Raw genomic sequence first — 23,200 nt, forward strand, 5'->3', positions numbered from 1 at the left:
CTTGGATGCAGTCCCCAGCACAGCCCCATCATGCTGACCCACATTCGGCTCTATGCATTTCCCAACTGGGAAAGCCCTGGGAGCTCCCAGGGATGACTTATTTCAGAGAACTGGCTTCTTGAAAGCTGCTGAGGATGGCAGTGGGCTCAGATGCAGAGTTTCCCCATCCTTTGAGGGTCTTCTGGCTGCTCCCCATGCCCAGGTGCCTCTTGTGGGGTGAGGATGGGAGGGAGCAGCCCAGGATCACCCACCCTGTGGGAGAGTAGAGCTCACCAGAGACAAACAAGCCCCTGGCCAGCCCTGGCTTTCCCTGAATGAGAGGGGAGGGAAAAAAAAAATCAAAACTTTAAGGTATATGAACTGTGAAATTAAATCGAAATACTCAAATAAGGAATCACATAACAACATAAGCAAAGATGTTTACCAGGGCTTGAAGTTAAATACAGATTTTTTCATAAACCCTAACACCAAATGCAATAAAGTTCTCTGGAATGTTAAATATAATTTACAAGGGAAAAAATGTGCCCTGCTGCCATAAACTGCCTCACACGGTGTCCCTTTCCAGGGATCAGTCCAGGAGCAGAAGGAAACACACTGAGATACCTCACTCAGGATTTCCCTATCCAAGGTAATGACGGCTGCACTCGGTGAGTGAACAGCCCCTTCTCAATCCGCAACGCAGCCAACAAACAGGAGCTAATTAATCTGTGCTGCAGCTCCAGCGAAGGGGCTGCCCGGGGTGGGAGCGTGGGGTCGGGCTGCTCGCCGGCGCGGGGTCCCAGCTGCCCCAGTACGGGGTCCCAGGCAGGCGGGAGCACGGCCCAGTGCCTTTCATCGCCCATCTGGACTTTGCAGTGCCTGCGCCGAAGCTGGAGAGTTTGGTGCAGGGAAAATCACGGTCTCACAGGACGCTTATTCCTTGACTATCACCCTTCCCTCTCCCCTGGCGTATCTGACATTAACACCCCGAACTGTCAGTACAAAGGCGGCATCTGGATAGCATAGCCTGTGGCTCTGGAGTCACGGCTGGTGGACTTGTGGTGTATCCAGATATATTCATTAAAACACTAATCAAGCAGAAGCTCATTTGTGGAACAGTCTTTGAATTTAAAAGGGAAAAAAGATGGTCAAACCACAAAGCCACTGCAGTCCAGAAGTGCTCTTCCCATAAAAGGCATTCGACAGCCCAGGCCAGTTAACGCCAGCCCCACTCCGGGATGCCCGTACGGGTTTGCCTGGTCCTGTCGAAATGCCAGGGAGTGACAAACCAGGCATGGTGGTGGCAAGCTGGGCGCGAAGAGCTCCTCTGACATGCTGCGAGCTGCTCCCACGCATCTACACACAGAGACACGTCTGTGTGTATGTCTACATGGGTAGATCCTCTCCTGCAGTCGTACTGGCATGTGGCAATTATTAGAGGAAGGAATAGAAATATGCATTATATATAAAACAACAAAAAAAACCCACACAGAGACTATTTCACTGCCATCCCCCTCTCTTGTGATGGGGTGAAAGGCTTTATCTCTTCCTTCTTACCATCAAGACTCTGAGGCTGTGAATTGCTCCCAAAAGTGAATGTCCTCCCTGCAAGTGTAATCCTGATGGGAGTTTAAAAATTTCTAAATGCAAGAAATGGTCTGTCTCATGTTCCCTGTGTCCACAGCAGCTTTAGTAAGAGCCACCATTTTCTGGGAGCAGAACCAGCACATACCAGTCTCTCTTCTCTTCATGATACAGGCAACAAAGAGGGAAGGATGATGCTTGCGTGGGGTCCAGACCTCAAACTTGGTATGTTTCACCCTGAACCAGTGGCAGATTTTAGTTTTTGGATCTGGACCTAGGACAGACCCTCCTCCAAGGGAGGGGAGGTAGAGGTGAATTGCTGGAGATGAATGTTTATGCTCAAGGGAGTTTTCCCCTCTAAAGACGGGTCACTGGGTCTTGTTCCTACTGCAGTCACGGACAAAACTCCACCTTGACTTCAGGAGGGTCTGAGGGCTGCTTGCGAGCTGAGTGAGTAGCAGAGGGACCCTGTCAGCTGGAGAGGATCAGCGGTGGGGTCCAGGGCTTGAGGGCAACCAGACTTAACCAAGAAAAATCCAACCTCTGTAAAAAACCCCAAAAGCCAAAACCCAAATACCCCAAACCTTACAGGGAGAAAGTGCCCTCAAGACTAGCTCCCCACTAGCAACTTGGTTGGACAGGGAGATATATATGTGCTAAAACTAAACTAATTTTCAGCCTCTTGGAGGAAACAAAATGACTGTTTCTATCATGGTGTAGCGTGAAAGCCTGGGTCATGGGGGGACGGGAGACAATCCTTTGTTCCAGCAGTCCCAGGTGCATCATGTACTGGGCAGAACTTTAGCTTACAATTTGGGATTAAAGTAAATCCTAGTATTTTTCTGCATGCCTGCCCGCTCCCTGGCTCCCAGAGACTGCTGGGTAACTGCCTATTATCCCGTGGTTCCACTTCAGTGCCCTCCCCAATAAAACTTTTCATATCCTTATAAACGAACTAGATTGCCGTGTTATAAACATTTACACTGTGCTAACAGATCATCTCCGCACATCAGAATTGGCTAAATTCCCTTTTCCAGATGAATATATTGAAGGAGATTAGAGATATGATAGCTTTTCAGATTGCTGAACCCAGAGAAATTAGTTTAGTGAGCATTTACAGAGGCTAAATTGGAACCATTAAATAGTGGATTAAATTGATGGTACTTTCATTGTCTGTCCTTCGGTACTGCTGTAAAATCAATTAGCCGTCACTATTCCATTCTCCATATAGTGAGATTGTCAGCCTGGCTAGGAGCTGCAGAGCCTCACAGCAGTAGCAAGCAGTGTGAAAATACACCTATTAGGTGATGTGGCATGAAATAACATCATAGGGCAGAATGTCCCAGTGAGATTTATCCCAGCCTTATCTCTACTTTAACAGAGAGGGGACAGACAATAGACTCTGGTGACACTCTTATCCTCCGAACATGTGCACCGGGATGCTCTCTGGACTGCCAATTATTACATCGCCTCTCGACTGTCCTGAATTTTGCATCGGAAATCCCCGCTTTGCCCCCCTCTTAAACTGGCAGTGTCCCACATTAAGAGCGGAGGATTGGAGCAGAGTAGGTTTGTGTCTGATATGGGGAAAAAAAGGAAAAGATACCAACTTCTCCTGCTTGCTTTTGTTACAGCAGCTCTAAGTCCTGTTAGCTGGCTGATTTACTAGCACGTCTCCAGCCCGTTTCGGGGGCTGGCACAGCTTTACCACAGCCAAAGAAACTGAGGCACAGGCACGAGTCTCCCGCCACCCCCCCGAGAAATCAGGGGCACGATACAGTCTGGAGTACTGCTGATGAGGATCACGCCAAGTACTTGCCAGCCCTCTTCAGCTACCGTTACTTATTTTGCACTCTTTATTACATGGTAGAAACCCCTAAAAAAGGCAAATAATTTGCTCCCAGGTCATGGGGTGTGTTGGAGCAGATGAAGTCTCTTCATCCTCAACCCACCAACTTCCCACCACCGCTCTGCCAGGAAGACAGCGAAACCCTGGAGCACTGCTTGTACTCGCTGCATGCAATCTCTTAATGGGGAAAATGGAAATATTCCCCAAATTTGTGCTATTAAACTCTTCTCTTAAAGTGTGAAATTAAAAAGTAATGAAGAAAACAAGTCTCCTAAATTTAAGCTTTAACCTTTTAACCTTGCTCCTGCCATCTCTCCTCCCAGGGGAGGTCTCAGCCCTGGTTTGAAAAGCTATCGTCCCCATTGTCAGTTGTGGGGTGAACTGGATGAGATTTTCCATCCCCAGAGAGCTTTCCTTTCTACCTTTAAGTTTTCTATTGAACATGGAAATGGAAAAAACCCCCACATTTCCAATAAAACTGCATCCAGTTCCAATTTCTTGCATTGACGTGGCAAAGTTTTTAAATCCCTTGTCAAAGTCTTAGTTATGCTTCACGAAGGAACCATCTGGAGCTACTGGCCTTAGTATTAAATGTTTGCTAGGCTTGTAATACAGACACTCTGTCTTCTGTTCTCAACAACGCTCCTCTTTGCAGGGGAGAGATGGGACCCCAAGTGCTCCTCACTTAGCTTAGTGTCCTAAACTTGGGGGATGTTCAAATTTCCCCTTATCCTGAGCGGGATATGAAGTGGTGACTTCAGTACAGTTGTATTTTATGTAGCACTCCTCTGCCTGACCCAAGCCTTTCTCTTTCCTGGCTGAAATGGATGCAGAGCAGCATCCCCGTTGAGATCTGTAAAACACCATGTACACTCACTGCAAGTGCTTGTTCCCCAAACCTCCATCACCTGAGTCCAAAAAGATGTCTCTGTGGAGACCATGCAGTGAATATGGGCTAATGCTCCCACGTGTTCTCAGCTCATGGAAGTGGGGGGAGATGTGGAGGGTGACAGGTAATGTCAGCCCAACACTTTTGCCCTGGATTTGGCCATGTTTACAGAGATACCCTCCACTACTCCCCTAATCAGGTCTCGCTCTCCTCCAGCCGAGGCAGCAATCAGTGCTTCGTTATCATTGGAATCTCATTGCTAATTGAGGTCTGAGAGCCTTTATTTCCTGGACGTCTCATGCATGGTGAGGGCACCACCTTTCGCAAATAAATCATGTCATCATCTGTTTGCCATCGCTCCCCTTTGTAGAGGGCTGGGGATCACAATAAAAATACTTGTTTCCTCAAAACCAGCCTTAGAGCTTCCCTTCCTCCACCACCTGGCCTTCCACAACTACCTCAGAGTTTCCGGCACCTCTCTGTAGACAGAGCCTCCAAAGTGGGTTTCCATCATCCGTCCTGGAATGAGTTTGTCAGGCTACAGGTAGCTGTGTACATGCAACATCAATTTCCCTAAATAAATCAATTTATAGCAAGCATAATTTTTTTTTAATGCACAGCATCTGCTGTTCCTCCCCTTCTTGTAATTCCTACAACTCTCTGTAGGAAATGTCTTGCCTCTTCTAAAATTTTGCTCCTCTGACTTTTCAGGAATGCCTGTCTGCAGCTGCTGTAGGGACCGATTTAGTGAGCGTAGCTCAGCTTCAGGATGATGCAACACGTGCTGGTGCAGATCACGAGTTTCCATCTTTTTGTAGTCCACACTTCCCTCCCAGGGAAGGAAGAACTGATGTGACCTTGAGAAAGTCATGCTGCCCAGCTGAGCCTCAGTGTCCTGTCTACTGGGACTCAGATCAGGTACCTCAGAGAAAGCTCTCTCCTGTGTGTAAACAATTTTTTCTTCTCTTCTTCCTCTGAAGTTAAGCCTTTTCTTCTCCTACATTTTTTATTGCATGTGACATCCTTTCACACTCTCTGTCTTAGTTCATGTTATTTCTTATCTCTTATCTACCTTAACATTTCCACCCCATGGTTCTGTCATTCCCTTGTGTCCTCCCAGCCCAGCTGCATCACTGTCCTACTTCAGCCTTGGCCGTGATGCTCACCCTAACATGCAAAGCAGATGCAGCAGAGCAACAACTTTACCTTGGAAAAGTATAGTTTGGCAAACTACTTTCTTAAAATTGCTCAGCCTGGTGACTGTAGTCCTTGACGGCTTGCTGTGGATCCCATAGCAGATTGTAGCAAGTCACACTTTCTGACTCACAAGTCCACCCCTTGCTGCTGATGGAGGGTGCTGTTCCTCAATCAACAGAGAGCTTCGGCAATCAGCCTGCAAGACAGATCTAACTGCTTCTGCCATTGCCCCATTTATCTTAATTTCCATTTTTGCGTTGATGGGTATCATACACCACAAAGAGCCAGCCGAGCCGTGAAATGACACCGGACTGGCAACCTCATAATTATCTGGGCTCACGTATCAATTCTCTTCAATCCCTTCGTGACACTCCATTGCTTCCTCATAACTTCCTCATCTGACAGATCAGCACTGTGCACCCGAACCGCCTGAGAGCCCCCGGGTAATAGCCTCAGGGACAAAGTTAACCCTGGCAGAAGTGGGCAAAGACGCTTGTTGGCTCCTGCGGGAGTTTTGCTCACTTTGTGCCAAGCCCGAATTTTGTCCAACCTTGCTTCCATGCACACAAAGTCCTCATCTCCTTTGTCTGCTGTACGGAAAAAGACTTGAGGGGTACCGTAGTGTACAGGTACATCCCTGGCTCATGCAGAAATTTGGAGATGACTCCTCCTCCATGTTTACTGTGATGTAGTCTGTCATAAAGTATTCCTGTCTCTAGGCACGTTCATATTTTTCCTCAATATTTCACACTAAGACAACACTGAAATGTTTCCTGAGGCAGGACAGGGTTCATGCTGGTGGGGTGCACACCAGCTTATTGATTAAGTTCAGAAAGCCTCAGCTCCACCCGCTGCACCCACCTCCGCTATACAAGGTCCTTAGCAGAGCATGAAAGCCATGGTAGAGGAGAAGAGTGTTGCCTGCCTTGGAGAGCAAAGGCCACCTTTGCAGCTCCTGGACCTTGGTCCAAGGCTCATCTGGGTCCTGCTGTGTATCCATGTGGTTTCATACTCTTAATGCTGGGTGAAAAGCCATCAACCGGTACATTTTATACCAGTCTGCCTGTCCCATGGCTCTGTCTGGTCCTCACTGACTCAGACCTGGTGTCAGGGGCTGCTGCCCTGGGCTTGAGGTGCAGCACTGCAAGGGCCCACCCTGCTCTGGAGCTGTGAGACCCCCTGCTCGCTCAGTGAGCCCCGGAGATGGTTTGGCCTGACTCTTTTTTTCCTTTCCTTGGAATGCACTTAAAACTCCCCTGGCCATCCAAACTGATTGTACCATGGATTTGGACATGACATGAAGATATCAGAGGGGCAAGGGTGGGAAATACTGGTTTTAAATTTCTTCCCCCACACAGCCTGGCTCTTTCTCCTACAACCTCTCCCCTGTTTTGGGGCACAGCAATTGCAGGATGAGCCACAACCATGGGAGCACTGGAGTGAGACCTGCAAGAGGGCTAGGGGACTTGCCCTATCCTGTTCAAACAAACTGTGATGCCTGGCAGCAAACCTCAGCCCAAAAACCCCCTTGGACATGCTTCCCCTCCTCAGCACCCAGGCAAAACGCAACCCATGAACAGGTACCTTCCACAAGCTGGAGGAGAAGGGATGCTGGCAGCAAATCCTTGGAGAATGAGGGACTTCTATTGCTGCTGCTGCTTGCATCCCAGGGCTGGGTGGGTGAAGAAGCCTCGCTGCCTTCCCCGGTGCTGGCAGAGCCACACAGACAAGCTGGGCGGTGGGCGTTGTGCTGCCTGAGCCCCTGCTGCTCGAGGCAACTGCCTTCCTCGCCCATGTCCTGGGCCCCTTCTGCCCATCAGATAGGCACAGCGTGTGTCCCCAGCGAGGGGGGAGGCCAAATCCTGCCGTCGGGGGGGAAAAGGGTGGCTTGTGCGAGGCTGCGCTGAGCCGGGTGCAGGGCTGCTGGAGTCAGGGAGAGCCTCACCACTGGTGTTTAATTTGCTTTGGATCGTGGCCATTATCATTAGAATAATCTCAAGCAGGTGATAGGCAGGAGTAAATTAATTCTGAATAAAAGCGTTCAGGAGTGGGTGCCAAGGAAGAGCAGGGGTGGGCATTGAGTACTGCCTTTGAGGGTCAGTCAGAGAGGATGTTTGGTGACTAAGTGGACTTGGACTTGCCTTGGAAGGAGCATATTTCCCCTCTGATGTTACATTTGTTTCTGCTAAAGATTCCCAGATCCAAAATGCACAAACCAGTGTTCAACAATGGATACAGAGGGTGGTGGGAGTGGGGTTATTTATGAGATTTTATTTTTAATTCGCCTTGTCCACTGAAATCATGTTCATGGAAACAATTGAAAATAAATTATCTCCCATCTCCAGAAAGAACCTTTCACTGTTGTTCCTGGAGCCACCCGGACACATGAACAATTAATCCTCGACTCCAGACCCAAGTGACTCAACCAATAAAACAGCTGTCAGCTGCCGGTCCTGGGGAGGTGTTGCCTAATATCCCAGGAGACGATAATTATTCTTATCTGATTTGGCTCTGGAATGAAATCATAAAAAAGCCTCATCCCATTCTGTAAATTCAGTTCTTCTTAGCAGGTTAAGCAGAGCCCAAATGACTAACATTTCTGTCAGCACCGACTCTGGCTAAGGGCTAATATACCATGAAGAATAACCCAACAATAAATCTTATTATAGGGAAGGAAAGAAAAAAAAAAAGAGAGAGCATGCAGGAGTGTGAAGCCTCACAGATGACCTAGGAGGGTGCGAGGCAATTCCAGTGGCTCACAAAAGTGGTTTCAGATTGCCGTTCAGGGGGAAATTTCTGAGTAACTTTATTTAAAAAACCTCAGAATATTGACCTAAATCTGAATGTTTTGGGTGAAAGCGTTTCTGGAGCCAGAGACTTATTTTCTTGTTGTTTGGGTGTTTCTCTTTGCTACAAGCGATGCCACTTGGTGAGCAATGAGCAGATTTTGTAAAGATACCCCCCCACCACGGAGAGAGAGACACTTCTTTGAAAGCATGGCAGTGATTTGGGAACACTGACCCTGCAACAAGCCTTCAATGGTCCCTGGGATGGAAAATCCCCCTGGACCCTGGAGCCTCCAGAGATGGAGGCTGAGCTGGGTAAGAGCTTCAAACCCAAACATTTGTGTCTCTCCCTTGGATGAATGCAGGCTCAGATGCTGAAGTCGATGTCTGGGAAGGACCTGCTCTTTGGAAATGGTGAGCTCTCTCTCATCGCGGCAAGATTTACTGCCTGGGTGAAAAGTGCTTTACTGGGGGGATGGGGCATGGTGTTGAGTTTAAAGTTCAGGATGACCTTTGTTGTTGCCTTTCATACCGCTGATCAAGAGGCTCCTGGAAATAATGACTGTGCAACTCAATCTGATGTCCCTGGGTCTCTATTTCCACCGGTCCCCCCGGGAAGACATTTTCCCAGGCAAGCAGGTTGGATGCTGTCTGAAGTGCCGTGTGGTGGGACCCCAGCAGGGCGTGGGGATGGCTGGGGAGAGAGCTCGTGGGGTGCACAGGGGCTCTTCATTTTGGGAAACGACTGAGAGGTCTGGTGAGGAGGAGCTCTGCAGAAGATTGATGGCAGAGCTCTGGTGCCACCAAAGCATTTCTCCAGCGCCTGGGAAGGACGTTAAGGAAGAGCGGGGACCTGGTGGCCAGGATGGGCTGGAGAGGAGCCTCAGACCTCAGCAGGGAAACCCTGGTTACAGCCACGCAAATCATGTGCACTTTTGCCTTTGGTTTGTTGCTCCATCCCAAGGAACCAGCAGTGGCTGGACACTTGGGGGACTGCAGGGACAAAGAGCTGAGGGGGGTGGTGGTAAGGAGATGCCCTCAGTGCTGGAGGAACTTGGGGCCCATCTCAGCTTCCCAGGGCTGCCTGGGGCTGTCGCACCATGACATTTCCGTTGCAAAGCATGCGATTCTCCCAGACCTCGCTGGAGGGGCAGCCAGATACAATTTCAAGCAGAGGTAAAGCCAGGGCTGGGGGTACTGACAGGTCAGCGATGCTGTCTCTGGGTCAAGGAGGAGAAGCAAGGAAGAGCACTGGGGTGCAACTGCATGGGGAGGGTGGTGTGTGCCCAAGGCAAGAGAGGCTGAACCAGCACGACCCAGACTGTTCTGACAGCATGGGGCATTTCAGTGAGGAGCAGGGCAGCCATGCTGATGAACAGCAGGCATTTAGAGCAAGAGGGACAGAGCCCTCAGGTGTCACCCAGATGCGAGGTCATCTTCCGTCCCTCCTGGGTGGAAACATCAGCTTTTATAGGTCTTTCCTCTTCTGAGCTGCCTACGACCATTGCACAGGGAGCAAGGGTGCAGCAAAAGACAATATAAATACCACACCTCGCCACTTGCGTTCAGAGCGCCTCTGAGTCAGGCAAACCAAATCTCTAAAAACATGGACAAATATTTGCTGAGAAAGGCTCTTCCAGGCCTGGCTCGGCTTCAGGCTGACGGCTGAATTGTACGTATAATCTGGAGAGGCAAGGCCTGGGTTCTGGATTTTTTAAAAGAGATTTATCTGTTTATGGAAGAAATGTTAGGACTGCTAGAAAGTGCTATAATCCCTCCGAAATGGAGATAAATCTAGGATGGAGACATAGTATATACATTTCTATAAATCACATATTCTTTACTACAATCTGGGTACAATTAGATAATACTGCACTAGTACAGCTTTATACATTTCATTTTCATCCTTAAACTTTGATTTATGCCTCATTGTCCTTTTGAGTGATCATATCTCCACCTGGTGTGAGCGAAGGACTGGTAAGACTGACCAGCACAGACCAGCTAAAAGCCATGTGGGAACAACAATTTCAGCTGGAGGTGAACTTTATAGTTTACTATATGAAGATCTAAAGAGAGAGAGACAACTGGTGATACCACCGCAAGACAATAAATTAAGCCACCTCAGAGACAGGGGTGGGGGGGATGGGGGTGGCGGTGGGGTGGGAAACAGTGACCACATCAGGGATCTGGTCTCCATCAGAGGGAGCAGAGTGGTCCAGTGGTGCTGGTAAAATCAAAGATCCCCTGGAAACAGAAGTGTCTATGATGAGGAAGCTGCAATGGTTCGGGAATGGGCTCAGGTGGCCCAAAGGCGACTGTGGGTTGCTCCGGTCTGACAGAGGGAGAGGGTGGCCAAGGATGGGAAAGGCTCAGCGAGCCCTGCTGAGATGGGGCCGGCCAGTCTGGACGTGCAGTTCAAGACAAAGAAACGAGGCCAAAGTATGGATCGACAGCAGTCGCATGAGTAGCAGGACAGCGAAGACTGCCTCCACTGTGAGTTGCGATGCAAGGCAAATACCTTTTTTCAGCTGAATACCTAACTTGATGATCATGTATAGCTAGTGCTTGGGAGGATATTCCAACTCTTCCTTTCTGCAAAGGCAGACATTTGCATGTACATCGATTAAATTTACCCATGAGAGATCTTGGTCCTGTGTAGCTTTGAAAGTGTTCAGACCTGATTACCTTATTAAGTCCAGTGCTCATTTTTAAGCCACTATCTGTAGAAGACATCATGCTCCAAATTGTACCTGGCTTAGCTTTTATCTCAGCTGCCTGCTTACCATAAAAGCCTGGAAAGGCAGTACAGTAACTTCTTCCAATAACGAAATTAAAAGCTGAGATTTCTCTGGCCAAGGGAAGCAATCAGTCAGTGATACTGAAAGATCCGTCATCAAAGTATAAGACAAGGAATGAATAGACTTCTAAATCAGTCAAACATTTTAAACATCCCTTTTGTAATTGACAATTTTGTAATATTTATTCACAACAGATCTGATTGCTGAATTCCCACTGGCTCCCCTCAGGAGGGTTTGCGTGAAATCAGTTTGAAATGGTGTGTCAATTTTTTTCTGAAGTCACCATCTGGCTGATAGACTTGAGTCTGTTCTAATACACTGACCCAGTGAATCGCTGCTAAACAATTCCCAGGGGTCTCCACTCCTCTCACAGGCAATCCGGGAGAACGCTGCCGGGAAAGAGCGGGCGAGACAGGCATATTTTAATGCGTTATGTTGAAGGATTGTAAAAGAATTTGATTTATGTAAAGAAACAGAACTCTTGGGATGGTCTCGTTCGCTCTTGTGCCCTCGTGCTAGTTTCAAATGTGAGGGGAGGTTCAGGCCCAGCATTGAAATTACCTGAAATTGTGCTGGGGGGGAAAAAACCTCAACAAATAAAAACCCACAAAAAGCTCCCCCCACGATCAACAGCAAGGAACCCAAACATCTGATAGCAGCAACCCCCACAGCTCAGCTGGCAAAAATAAATATTGGATCAAATACATCGCACGTCTATTTCAAATACGTGACAGTATATAGGTGACACTGGAGTACTGCAAAATCAGCCCCATTCCGCATTACCAGAAATCCCCGGGATGAAATATGGTCAAACTGTCTGTGCTTAAAAGCAGATAGGTTTAACCTACAGTGTGAAATGAGGCCTCAGCATACGTGTTTCGTATGTTCTCCTATGTACCAGCAGTGAGTCCATGCGGCACATGTTGATAATTAGATGCTTCCTCTCATCACCCCTCTGCAAAGTATTGCTGCCACCCTTGTGAATTATATTTTCTACTGTGCAAGAGACTCTTTGTCATTGTGTTCCCCAGCCCCAGAGCACGTGCACACACACTGCCGTCACAGATGCATCACCACATATGTACCTATACACATGTTTGTGTACGTATCCACGTATATGCATAAGCTCAGCGTAATTCTAGGATGACTAATATTTTTTGACAGGCGAGTAAATCATCATGATAGCATTTGTTTTTTTTTCCATTACTGTCAATCATTATTGTATGTGTGATCAAGTAGAATTTGTCTTTGGCTGCTTAAAATTTTCTTGATTGTTTTTCAAGGCTAAATATCATCTCTAGATAAAAAACACTTACTCTAATAATGTGCATGCTAAAGAGCTGATCCAAGCCCCACTGAAATCACACGAAGGGTATTGGCTCAGTGGACATTGATTTAAGTCCTAAAGGATCATTTGTTTCTCAATAGAACCCCAGTAAGAGACTGAACATGGAGAATGTTTTATAGGGTTTGATTAATTCCCTCTTCTACCAATGGAGTAAGGCTACAGCACGTAACTACTGATCAAGGCAGAAGAATATGTGGATCTCTAAAGCCTGTGAAAATATCCGGAGTATCACAAGCTGGCGAAACATGCAGAAAAGTTTTCTGTAAATCTATTCAATTTTTAAATGAGTTTGCTTCAGCTATGCTGGGGTCCATTCTGCAGGTCCGTCCAATGGGAACTTACTTAGAGAAAAGAAGGGTTTGGGAACATGGGCAAGAAAGAGCAGGAGCAAAGATTAAATGGAGACCAGGAAAAAACTGAAGTGGTCATCCAAACCCATAGACCAAGGTATCAGGAATAGGGAAACAAGTGTAGACTGGGTCAGGACACCTCCAGGATGTCTTGCCTTATTGCCACATTTGAAGGACCTTGCCTGGGGGCATCCTGGGATGCTCTCAGACATCTTGGTGTCTCTACACCCAGCATCCATCAGGGGCTTCTATCATCAGAGAGCATAAAACTCCCCCCAAAATACATCCCACCATTAAAAACATGCAGGCAATCAGAGCTTGCCAGGACTGGATGGCAAGCGCTCTCTGCAAGCATTGTAATTAACAGTGAGAGTAATTAAACTTTTAACACCAGCTAAGCTCAATATCTAAGATCTGGGGGTTAATGTAGGAGTTTTCAAAAGGACAGGAAAATAAAGTAGTAATAAAATAAAATGAATGTTGCAAGGACTCTGAGGCATGCTCGTCCTCTGCACAATCCAGTGATGAACGTGTCCTGGGTTTTTTCGGCTGCAGGAAGCCCCCAGTGCTCCCTGCCTGCTGGTTAATTATTTTGTTACCGTGGGGCTGTGCAGGTTTGGTCACTGTGTGCATCACAGACCACTGACAGCCTGGAGGACAGGAAGACAAGCTCTGAAGCAGCCGCAGAAAAAAAGTGTTTGCATCCCACTTTTTCTCCCCATTTCGAGGCTTGCAAACCAGGGAGAAACAGATGGGAGGGAAATAAAATTGACAGATGAACATTCAAAGTTTATCCTCATTTTTAGTGGGTCATAGTGGAGACCATGGTGGCAATGCTGTGCAAGATGTTATTGGGGTTTTTTTTTTTTCTTCTTCTTCCAAGGAAGTTCGGTGGTTCTTGGGTTACAAAAAAGGATGAGAAATAGAAGTAAAGCTGTCCTGTGAGGCTCGGAGAGGTTTGGGGGTGACTGACCATCACCAAGCCTGTGAGGCTGGTATGGAGGAGCCCTGTGCAGGGTCCTGGGTGCTGCTGGACAGGAGCAGGAGCAAGAGCACCCATGCTGGGGTGCCTCCCTCTCTGCACCTCGAGTGCCAACAGGTTTAGGAGGTCATCCCTTCCTGGGCTCCCTCCTTCTGTCCCCTGTCACCTGTCCCTGTGGCAAGGTGCCCTGGCCGGCGTTGGTAATTCTCGGTGCAAGCCCACATATGTGACATGCATCTGTCTAGTCTTTGTCACGGTCAGGTCACTTTGCCTGTTGTTTTGCCAGTTTTTGCCAGGTTGGATCTAAAGAGAAAAGCATTTTTCTCAGGAATAGGCTTTTTGTCCTTGAAGGATTCTGCTGTTGTCTCTTTACTTCTCTTAATTGTATAACCCTAAGGTATGCCTCAGATTTACACGGCCTAAAACCAGCCTTATTTGACTATGTTTGTCATTATTCCAATTAATTGTGCATCAACTAATTGTATAACATGGCTATTTGCATGTCAAACTGGGGTCCTCATGCTGTTCTTTGCAGTGTAATTGCTCTGGCTAAGTGAATACCAGGAATATTCCTGAGGTTTCAGCCATTAATCAAGGTCTGTTGAAAGGAATATTAGCACTCTGGGAAATAAAAACAAAAAAAAGAAAGATGCAAAATATCAATGAGATTTTTTAATTAAAAGGAAGCCTTAAATGCAACAACAAGATGAGTATGAAGGCCAAGGAAGTTCTGGCCAAGCTTGTAAAGGCCACGTCTTCTGGAGGTCTGCAGTACTGGGAGATGTTTACTGACAAATGAAGGGGCAATGCTTGGGCTTTCTTTTCTTGGTGCCCATTTTGGGGGTGCTTGGGCAACACTGCTGGGCAAACAGTGATAGGACTGTAACTGTGTACAAGAGCAGGGAGCCCAGATGTCAGTGGGAAGGTCTTTTTAGTTGGGTGTCTTGAGGAAGCAAAGTAGGGGGCTGTCTAGGACAACCCCTTGAAAGTGGGGAAATAGTTGGCTATTCTGGATGTGGGTGAGGTGCTGCTTCAGGGGAAGAGGCTGGGGTGGGGGGATGAACCCTGCCACTGCAGGGAGTGTGGTGGGGGCTGCTCACCACACGACAGCAGGCTGGTACCTGTGCAGGGACATCCAATGAGCAACTCCCTCCTGGGTTGAAGAAATGGCTCCCTGAACTCTTCACTCACTGCCCTGGTTGGAGAAGACACCCAGAGAGTTGAAGATCTCACCAAAGCTCTCCAGGTAACCAGTGCTGAGACAAATCCAGGCCTGGGATTGCTCTCCTTAAAACATCCTCTGGAATATTTTGGGAGGAATGAGAGAGATGAACATGGCCTGCTTCCAACCACCCATGTGTGTCCCCAGAACAGCAGAGGCACCCGGTGATGAACAGTCCCTTCCCTTTGCGGAAGGATGGATTTTTATTGTCAACACTGTTTGCCCTGGTGATGTATATAAGGTTGCTGTGGGAGAAACCAACTGAAGGCTGCAATGATGGAAAAGACTATTAATATCCTTGATGAACTATTGCTAACTTAGTCAATGAGTTGGTGACAGATCTGGTGCTGAAACTCCACCACTCCTGGATCCCAGACTGCCGACTGGTCCGTTGCATTTTGCTGCCCCACATCACATAGCTCAGGAGTCTCAGAAAAAAAAAATCATGTTTAGGACACCATCAAGGATGCTAATCAAGGATTATCAAGGATAATCGGGATACTCAAGGATGTAATCAGGATCCTCTTGCCCATTCACAAGAAGGAGGCTTGCCAGGTGTGGAGCCCACAGCGATAGCACGCTTTTGGCCACGTTTCAATACCTTTCCCAAGATGGGCGGGAGGCTTGCGAACACCTGTGGGTCCCGCGCTCGGCTTGTTTAACTGGACTTCCTCCGGGGATCAGGGCTGTCCCCACTCAGCTGTTTCCCATCCCTCATGCTGCTGGATGGGCTGTGGCTCTAGTTTCTCCGGCTCTGCCTGCCGCCGAGGATAAAGTGAAAGCAAAGCTGGCCCTGGGCTGCTGTTTGCAAATAGAGATGAAGACAAACAGATGAGTTCAAGCTGCTGGAAGGAAAACAACACTGGCAGGTCCTCTGCTTAATGGTGGGAACCTGGAAGTGTAAACAAAACCCTGGGCAGGTCCTCCTCGTTCCCACCAGCCCTTGGAGTCCACTGGTGTTTTTCAATCTTTACCTCCTAGAACCAATCAATTTCGTGCCAGCCTGTAACTTTTTACTGATGTTGTGGCTGTTTCAGTTAAAGACAACCAGGTGCTGCATCCCTTCCCCCCTGCCCAGCGCTGGGACCTCTTCTGCCCCTGTTCTCTCAGACCCAGCGGAGTCCCCGGCTGCTTTTTCATCACTGGGTCCTCAACAGTCCTGCAATCGTAGGTCTATGCCCCGATGGACATGGCCAAGAAAGATGCACACGGAGAGCTTTATCATCCTCCTGTTTCAGCACTGAGCCCCTGACACCTTTTGCCCTCCACCATGAGATTGTCCACTCCCTTTAAAACTCAGAGAAAGGCAACATTACTCCAAAAACTTACTAGATTTCTGAGTAGTGAGCAACAGGGTCAGGAGGTGCGAGTCCCTCAAGGCATACGCTCCTCAAGCCCTAGCAGCACCTCCCCATTGGCAGCATTGCAGTTATGGGGACATCCTTTCTCTGAGTTTTGACAGTCAGCCACCACCCCAGAGCCACACGTGGCAGAGCCCAGGGACGGGCAAAGAGCAGGCAAATTAATTTGGGCAGAGAAATAGAGATGCATCTGGGTGCAGAGCAAAGTCCAAGGGTGCTTTCATGAAAAGCACCATCAGGAAGGGCCGTGGAGCAGACCCGATGCTTTTATTAAGCACAGCTCCCCTGGAATGGAGGGGGGTTTGACTCGGCAGGCTGCTGCATTTTATCCTGTGCATCAAGTCAGAGAAATGAACGCAGTATCTCAATTATCTTTTTTTTTTCTTTTTTTCTGACAGTCCCTTAATTAGCATGAGATTTCACAAAATTCGCCAAGGCAGCCATCCATCTGCTTTGCCGACTTTCAGTAACAATATTTATCATCGTGGAAGTGTCAAAACAATAAAACCAGATGACGTTTATGCAAAAGGCTCCGAACTACTTTAAAAAAGGTCCAAACCTCGAAAGCCTCCCGCAGTATTTTGCTGGGAATTGTTTGCAGACAGAAAGCTGAGAGTAATTCCTTCTGTACCCACATAAATATTTCAAATAAACCATAGAAGACTTTTCCAAGGGAGATGCAAGGATGGCATATGCTTCTCTGTAGCAACTTTCTTCCAAGTGGTCAGATGAGAAAAAAAATCTCCCACACTGTTGCCTTTTCCTGGTTTCACCAAAAAAAATATTAATTTTAATGAATACCTTCCACATTTCAAAAGAGTGCTATATGAATTAGTTCATGCCAGTGACTCTTCTTAAGAATTTTAACCTGATCTGCCATGCAGTAAGAAGGGGGAATTAAAAAAAAAAACCTGCTTATTTAAATTTACGGTATTTAAACCAATATATAAATGAGAATTAATAAATCTGCATTTCCTATTGTCAGCACTGGTTGATCACAGCACTGTGGAGCCCTATCAAAGGGTGCATACGGCGCACTAAGTTCTGCAGTGTATTTAAATTATCCATAATAAATTTACCTAACAAATTCAAGTGTAGCTGCATTTTCCCCTTCTCAGAGTTTCTCTGGCCGGGAGAACTCAGAGTTATGCTCTGGCTTAAAGGATCCCCGTGCATGTCGGAGAGGACAAGCCCTTGTAACCCTGGTTTTGATGGCTTTTTGCGGGGAAAGCGGCTTTGTTCAGCTGAGTGATACCCTCAACTCAATCTCTGATTGAACACTGTTCCACCCTCTGTCTGATCTCTGGCAATGCGAGGCTTTAAAGCCTTTTTGTGCTCTCAGCATAATTTCTGGATATTTTTCTCCTGCAGCTCTTGGATGCTTGGTATTAAGGGATGTTGAAGGATTGCAGGGGCCAACACCAAAATGGAGCAGGATGCTGGGGTTCCAGTGTCCAATTTGGGTTTGTGCAAGAGCATCCCAGCTAAGGGCGAGCAAAGGCATGGGATAGATCTGCTCCTGGAGGAATTTCCCGGGCACCGGGTCTGGAGCAAGCCGGTGCTTTCTTCCTCCAGCCAGGGATGGGGAGCCTGGACCCTGTGGAGCCGGGCTGAGCTCCACACTGATTGCACAGATCTGTCTTCTCCTGACAGCTCTGCCTGTTAGTGGAGTGAGTCTGCTGTTTAATTTACCTGACTTGTTAACAGCTCTCTGTTTTGAAGTTGTAGGAAGTAGCTGATTTCACATTTACAGTCGAAGCGTTGAATTCCTGTTGGGTGGCTAAAATTCACAAATAATCTGGTAATTCATCCGCTGTCTTGCGAGCCCACGGGAATGCTGCTCAGTGTATATCACCATGCTTTGGTGAAAAGATTGATGAGCAAAGAGGAGCATGGAGCTAGATGGCCATGTGCCAGGAAGAGCTATCGAAATCAAAAGGCTCAAGGAAATCTCTGCCTAAGAAAGCAGGGATGGGGGCTGGTTGCACAGCCCCCCTTGCAGAGGGGCTACAGAGGAGGGCAGCGGGGGGCTCACTGCCTTTGGGGACTGGCTGCTTGCAAAGAGCCATATCCCATTGCTGCCATTGGTAGCCAGAGTGAACCAGAGCATGGAAATGGGGTGAGTGGGTTTGCCTTGGCATATTGCAGCCTTGGCCCCTCACAACGTCTTGGGTATCAGCTCAGTCCATACAACATGGGGGCAAGAGAGAGCCAGCGCAAAGCTGAGCTCAGCTCTGGATCGTGTCCAATCTTCATGATACAGATCTCTTGGAGGGGAAATGGGCTCTCAAGAGTGCTGCTGCAGACAGATATCACACCCGATAGCCACAAGTGAAACAATAAATCTTTGGAGTCTCTCATCATTAATTGCTCACCCTCCCATCATTCAACATATCAATAACTGGCAGCCCCAGGAAGCGAAGGAGAGGAAAACACCACGTGTGCAGCCTGGGGCATCCCAAGACCGCACGAAGGTGGATTTTGACAGTCAAACCCTCACCGAGCACCTTCACCGTCCCTTGCACAACCCATCGAGGATCACGCAGGGAGCTGTGGGAAGAGGAAGACCCTCTGCTACACTCAAGTCCCTTCCCCGGCTGCTACAGCAAGTGGAGAGTGAGCAACTTCCAAGCTCAGGCTCTGACTCTGTGCATCTTCTCCTGGAGTGCAGACCACCCCATGCCTGCGCTAAGGAAAGTGCTGCAGCTCTCCCTGAAATCAGGCATGCTGGATTTGTAAATGAGTTGGAGTTAGGGAAGGCAGGCTGCAGACACCCCAGAAGAGCAGCAGGCAATCAGTAGGCTGTCCTCTATGGGGAAGGTGTTAAATCCTTCTTGGAGTGCTGACAAAAAGAGTTACAGCCCATATGTTTATTGCCAGAAAAATAATAAAAGAAGAGTGTTGGTTTAACCAAGTCTAACGGCCATCAGAAGGTTTAGACATGTGCTCTCACCCTGGAGAGTCAGTATGCAGAGGTGGGGGGAATGTTTTACCCCAACTTTGACATCATATGGTCAAAGCCAAACCATCAACAGCCATCAGCCCAAACTCCGAGTGATCCCAATGGGAGAAGGATGTGATGGTAAAACTGAACATGGGAAAATCCCCCCTGCAAACCCTGACTGCTCGTGAGCTCCCTCCCAGGAGATAGCTGGCTCTGTCTTCCCCCACCAGTGCTCCTGCTGCACCTTCATCCCTGGCTGTCACCCGCTGTGGGCAAGTCCCTGCGCTGGGATGCTGCTCTGGGGCTGGTGATGGTGCAGGGCCCCTGCCAGCCGAGCCCTGCATCACGCTGGGGTTTGCTCTGATGGCTGCCCAACCCTGCTGCCCTCTGGCAATGTCAGTCCCCATTTGTTAGGTTCTCCTGGGGCTTTGGGGCGGCAGTTGGCTACAAATGGTGGAAAATTTTACTATTCGAGATGTTGTCCCTTGAAGTCTGGGCATGATGAGACGGGAAGACACATCTTAAAACTGAAGATAATTAGTCTTAGGAAACCTCTCCAACTGAAAGAATAGAAAGGACCTTGTGAAAAAGCCATCGAGCAGAGGGGAGGAAAACCAAGCTGAGAAGTGGCCCAGGCGATGCTGCTCAGCCAGGCTGGCGGCACGGGGCAGCCAGTGCTGGGGCTTGGCTGCGACATGTTCTCGTTTGCATTAACTAATGCTGCTTGGCATCATGTAATGCGTTATTGTTTTTATTGTTCCTGTTGTAAATACACCTAAAGGCATCTCATAAATAGAATTAATTATAGTTGTTTAATTCATTAGTTAAGTACATAGCGCATTCTGCTCGCTGGAGAGGCATGGATGGCTGTGGTCAGGGCACACAACGTACAAATCAATATACGGTCACGTTCCTTGTGCCCGGGCCTGCAGCACCAGCTCTCCAGATCTTCTGATCTCATGTTTCTGGCTTTACCCTCAATACTGTCTTTTTCCCCAAAAGCTCATGTCAAAATTAAATAGTTCCAAGGAAAGTTTGGAAAGATTGATCTACAAGAGGACAGCACAAAGGGAGGAGCAGGGCAGCAAATTTGGGTGAAAAGCACTTGAAATATTTTCAGGGCTCTGGGGTCCATCCTGGGGACGACTTGGCTGAAGGAGAGAAGCCAAGGATGCTCCCACACAGGATGGGCCACTGCAGGGAAGGGGCACCCATGAGGATGAATGTGCCTGTGCAGCAGCCCCATTAAAAGGCACTTTGCAGAAAGCAGATGAGTTTCCCATTGTAGGGGCAATGCAGGCAGTGGTGTCTGAGTGAGGATATTCACGTCAGCCTCTGTCCTGCCTCTCCTCCACCCCAGGCTGGGGCAAACCCAGCCCTTGGGAAGCATTGGAAAGAGAATGAAGGGGCTTTAACTAGGTCACTGGGTGCTTTGTGACTTGTGCCTGTTCAACCTGGCAGCGATGGAAACCAGCTCCACGCTCCTCCCGCGCCGTGGAGGCTTTCTTCCTCCCCTTCCATCTATCATGGCTCACAGCAGAGTTTTACAAGCTCACCCTGTCCAGGCTGCCCCAGCCTGGAGCCATCTCGCTTGTAGGAGCAGAGCTGTTTTTCTCCAAATCACAACACAACTGAAAAAACACAGCGGGTCAATACATCACAGGGCACACACTTGAAAGGGAAGAGGCATAAAACTCATGTCATTGATGCAGGGAAAACCCTGCTCCCTTTCCCCTGATGCTTGGGACATCTCCAGGGCTGGGAACTTTCCTGGTCTGAGGATGCTGATGAAAGCTCAGACACTTGCTAAAGCATCGAGAGAGGTGAAGAAAAAGCTGCTGAATAAACCCATGCAGAGCAATGGTTATGACCATCGGACTCAGGAAAAACTGGGGTCTGGTGTTGGCTCTGACACTGCTTCACTGAGTGGCCTTGGGCAAGTCACCTCCTTCCCTTCGCATTGCCTTTGCCCAAAGGCCTCCCTAGCACCACTGTTTCCCTGCCATATGTTTGCAAAACAGTGCAGTGGTCCCCCAGCCTCCATTGGTGCCTGTGGGCATGGCTGGACCTCGGAGCTGCTGTTGAGTGTCAATGCCCTGCCCTGTCCAGTCCCTGACGGACTGAATGGGTAATGTGATGCTCTTCTCACCCTCCTCCTGCACAGCTGGCACCAGCCACAGTCCCAGTACATCACATGCTGATGTCCCCGTGGGCAGCAGCATCTCCATCATCTTCCTGGGGAACCGACCTGTCCACAATGGGCACAAAGCCCAAGCCAGAAACTGAGCACCTTGCAAAGAGGCAAAAAGAAGTTCATCTCTCTGGCACAACAGCAGGGTGGTGGAGATTTAAACTCCAGCAGGAAGGAGTTCAAGTCCATTTTTAGTCAATAGGGCCTTGTTCTGCACTAGTCTCATCTGGAAGGCAGCATTGGCATGCCTGGGACCAGAGTAGTTGTTTAAAAGACATCCCACCTCTCATCCACATCGAAGCCATCACAAGCATCTTCAAAAGGTGTTTTTGCATCCTTCTGTAGGCAACTACCTTTAATTAGAGCAGAACGAGAGACATTCACAACGAGATGGGAAAAAAATAATAATCAAAGAAAACCCAGTGAAGCCCCACGTGATAATAAAGGCTGACTCTAACTAACAGTTGTTATTCAGACATTGTTAATGATATTATAAGCACTACCATGTGCTAGGCAAGCTGTGACATGCACCCCGGTGCACATATGGATAATAAGATCACACACCTATTTCAATCAAACCCGTTAAGTACGAACTTGATCTGAATCGGAAGAAAGCCCAAGCTAGCAGTAGCTGGGGACGTGCTTTGGGAAAGCATGCTCCTGCAGTTAAGAAAATAAATAAAAGGGGGAATCATAGGCTGTGATGGAGAAGCACAAGACAGCCCAGCCCAAATGTGCTCAGCACCTCTCAGCACTTCAGGGAAAGAGCCTGGCCCCGAGCACCCGCAGCGAGGGGCTTCCAGCTCCAGGGCATCGCTGCCGCCTCAAGAGCTGAACGCACCCATAGCCATCTCCAGCAGGTTTTTTCCCCTCCACTGACACACCAGAGCATTGCCCTAGCTCAGGGGCAAGACTTTTGCCAGAGTTGCTAAGGACGGAGGTGCTTGAGCCGCTTTACCTCGATAGCCCTCCTCCGTGTAGCCGGTCACACGCTGCAGTGGGGTGCAGAGGCACACACAGCTCCCTCCAGCCGGCACCTGAGCGCAGCCAGTCAACTCACAGGCAGCTCATTGTCATTAGAAACACTGAACATAATCACCAAATTTAATGCCTTTATCATTGCTCAATGGATCAGTGAACAGAGGAGCTAAAAGAAAGACAATTAGAACCGTCAGTCTACGCTAAAATTTTTTCCGTTGCCTTGCTTTTGTCTAAAGAGTTATTCATTCTCTAATTGCGAAATGTAATTTTGTTTGGAGGCTTTTGTTATGTTTGTTATGTTTGGTTTGATATGTTTTGCTGTGTGGCTAATGCCGTTATTTGCCGCACACAGCCTCTTTTCTCCCGCTCAGCCCATTTAATGGAATTCTTTGGCAGCTTTGATCTAAAACCATTTTGGTTAGTGACCAGGACATTTCTGGAAGGGGGAATCAGATTGTTTGCTTGATTTCTGAGCCATACTTTGCTCAGCAAGATTCACTTCCTTAAATGCATGGTTTTGTGAAGGCCTTTAATCCGGCATTTTTGGCTCCAGTGGAGACAAATCTCAGCAAGAAACAGCGTCCCCCCTCCCAAGCCCCCCATCCTGGGTTGGGAGGCAGAGGGGCCCACACCCAAACCCTCCTCCCACTCTTTTTTGTGAGAAAATCCCAAGAAATGACCCCCTCTGTGCCCTTCCTGTCCCGCACACGCATTCCCACCAACTGCTGCAAAATCTTAG

The sequence above is a fragment of the Nyctibius grandis genome, chromosome Z (genome assembly GCF_013368605.1).
Source record: "Nyctibius grandis isolate bNycGra1 chromosome Z, bNycGra1.pri, whole genome shotgun sequence".
Classification (NCBI taxonomy): Eukaryota; Metazoa; Chordata; class Aves; order Nyctibiiformes; family Nyctibiidae; genus Nyctibius; species Nyctibius grandis.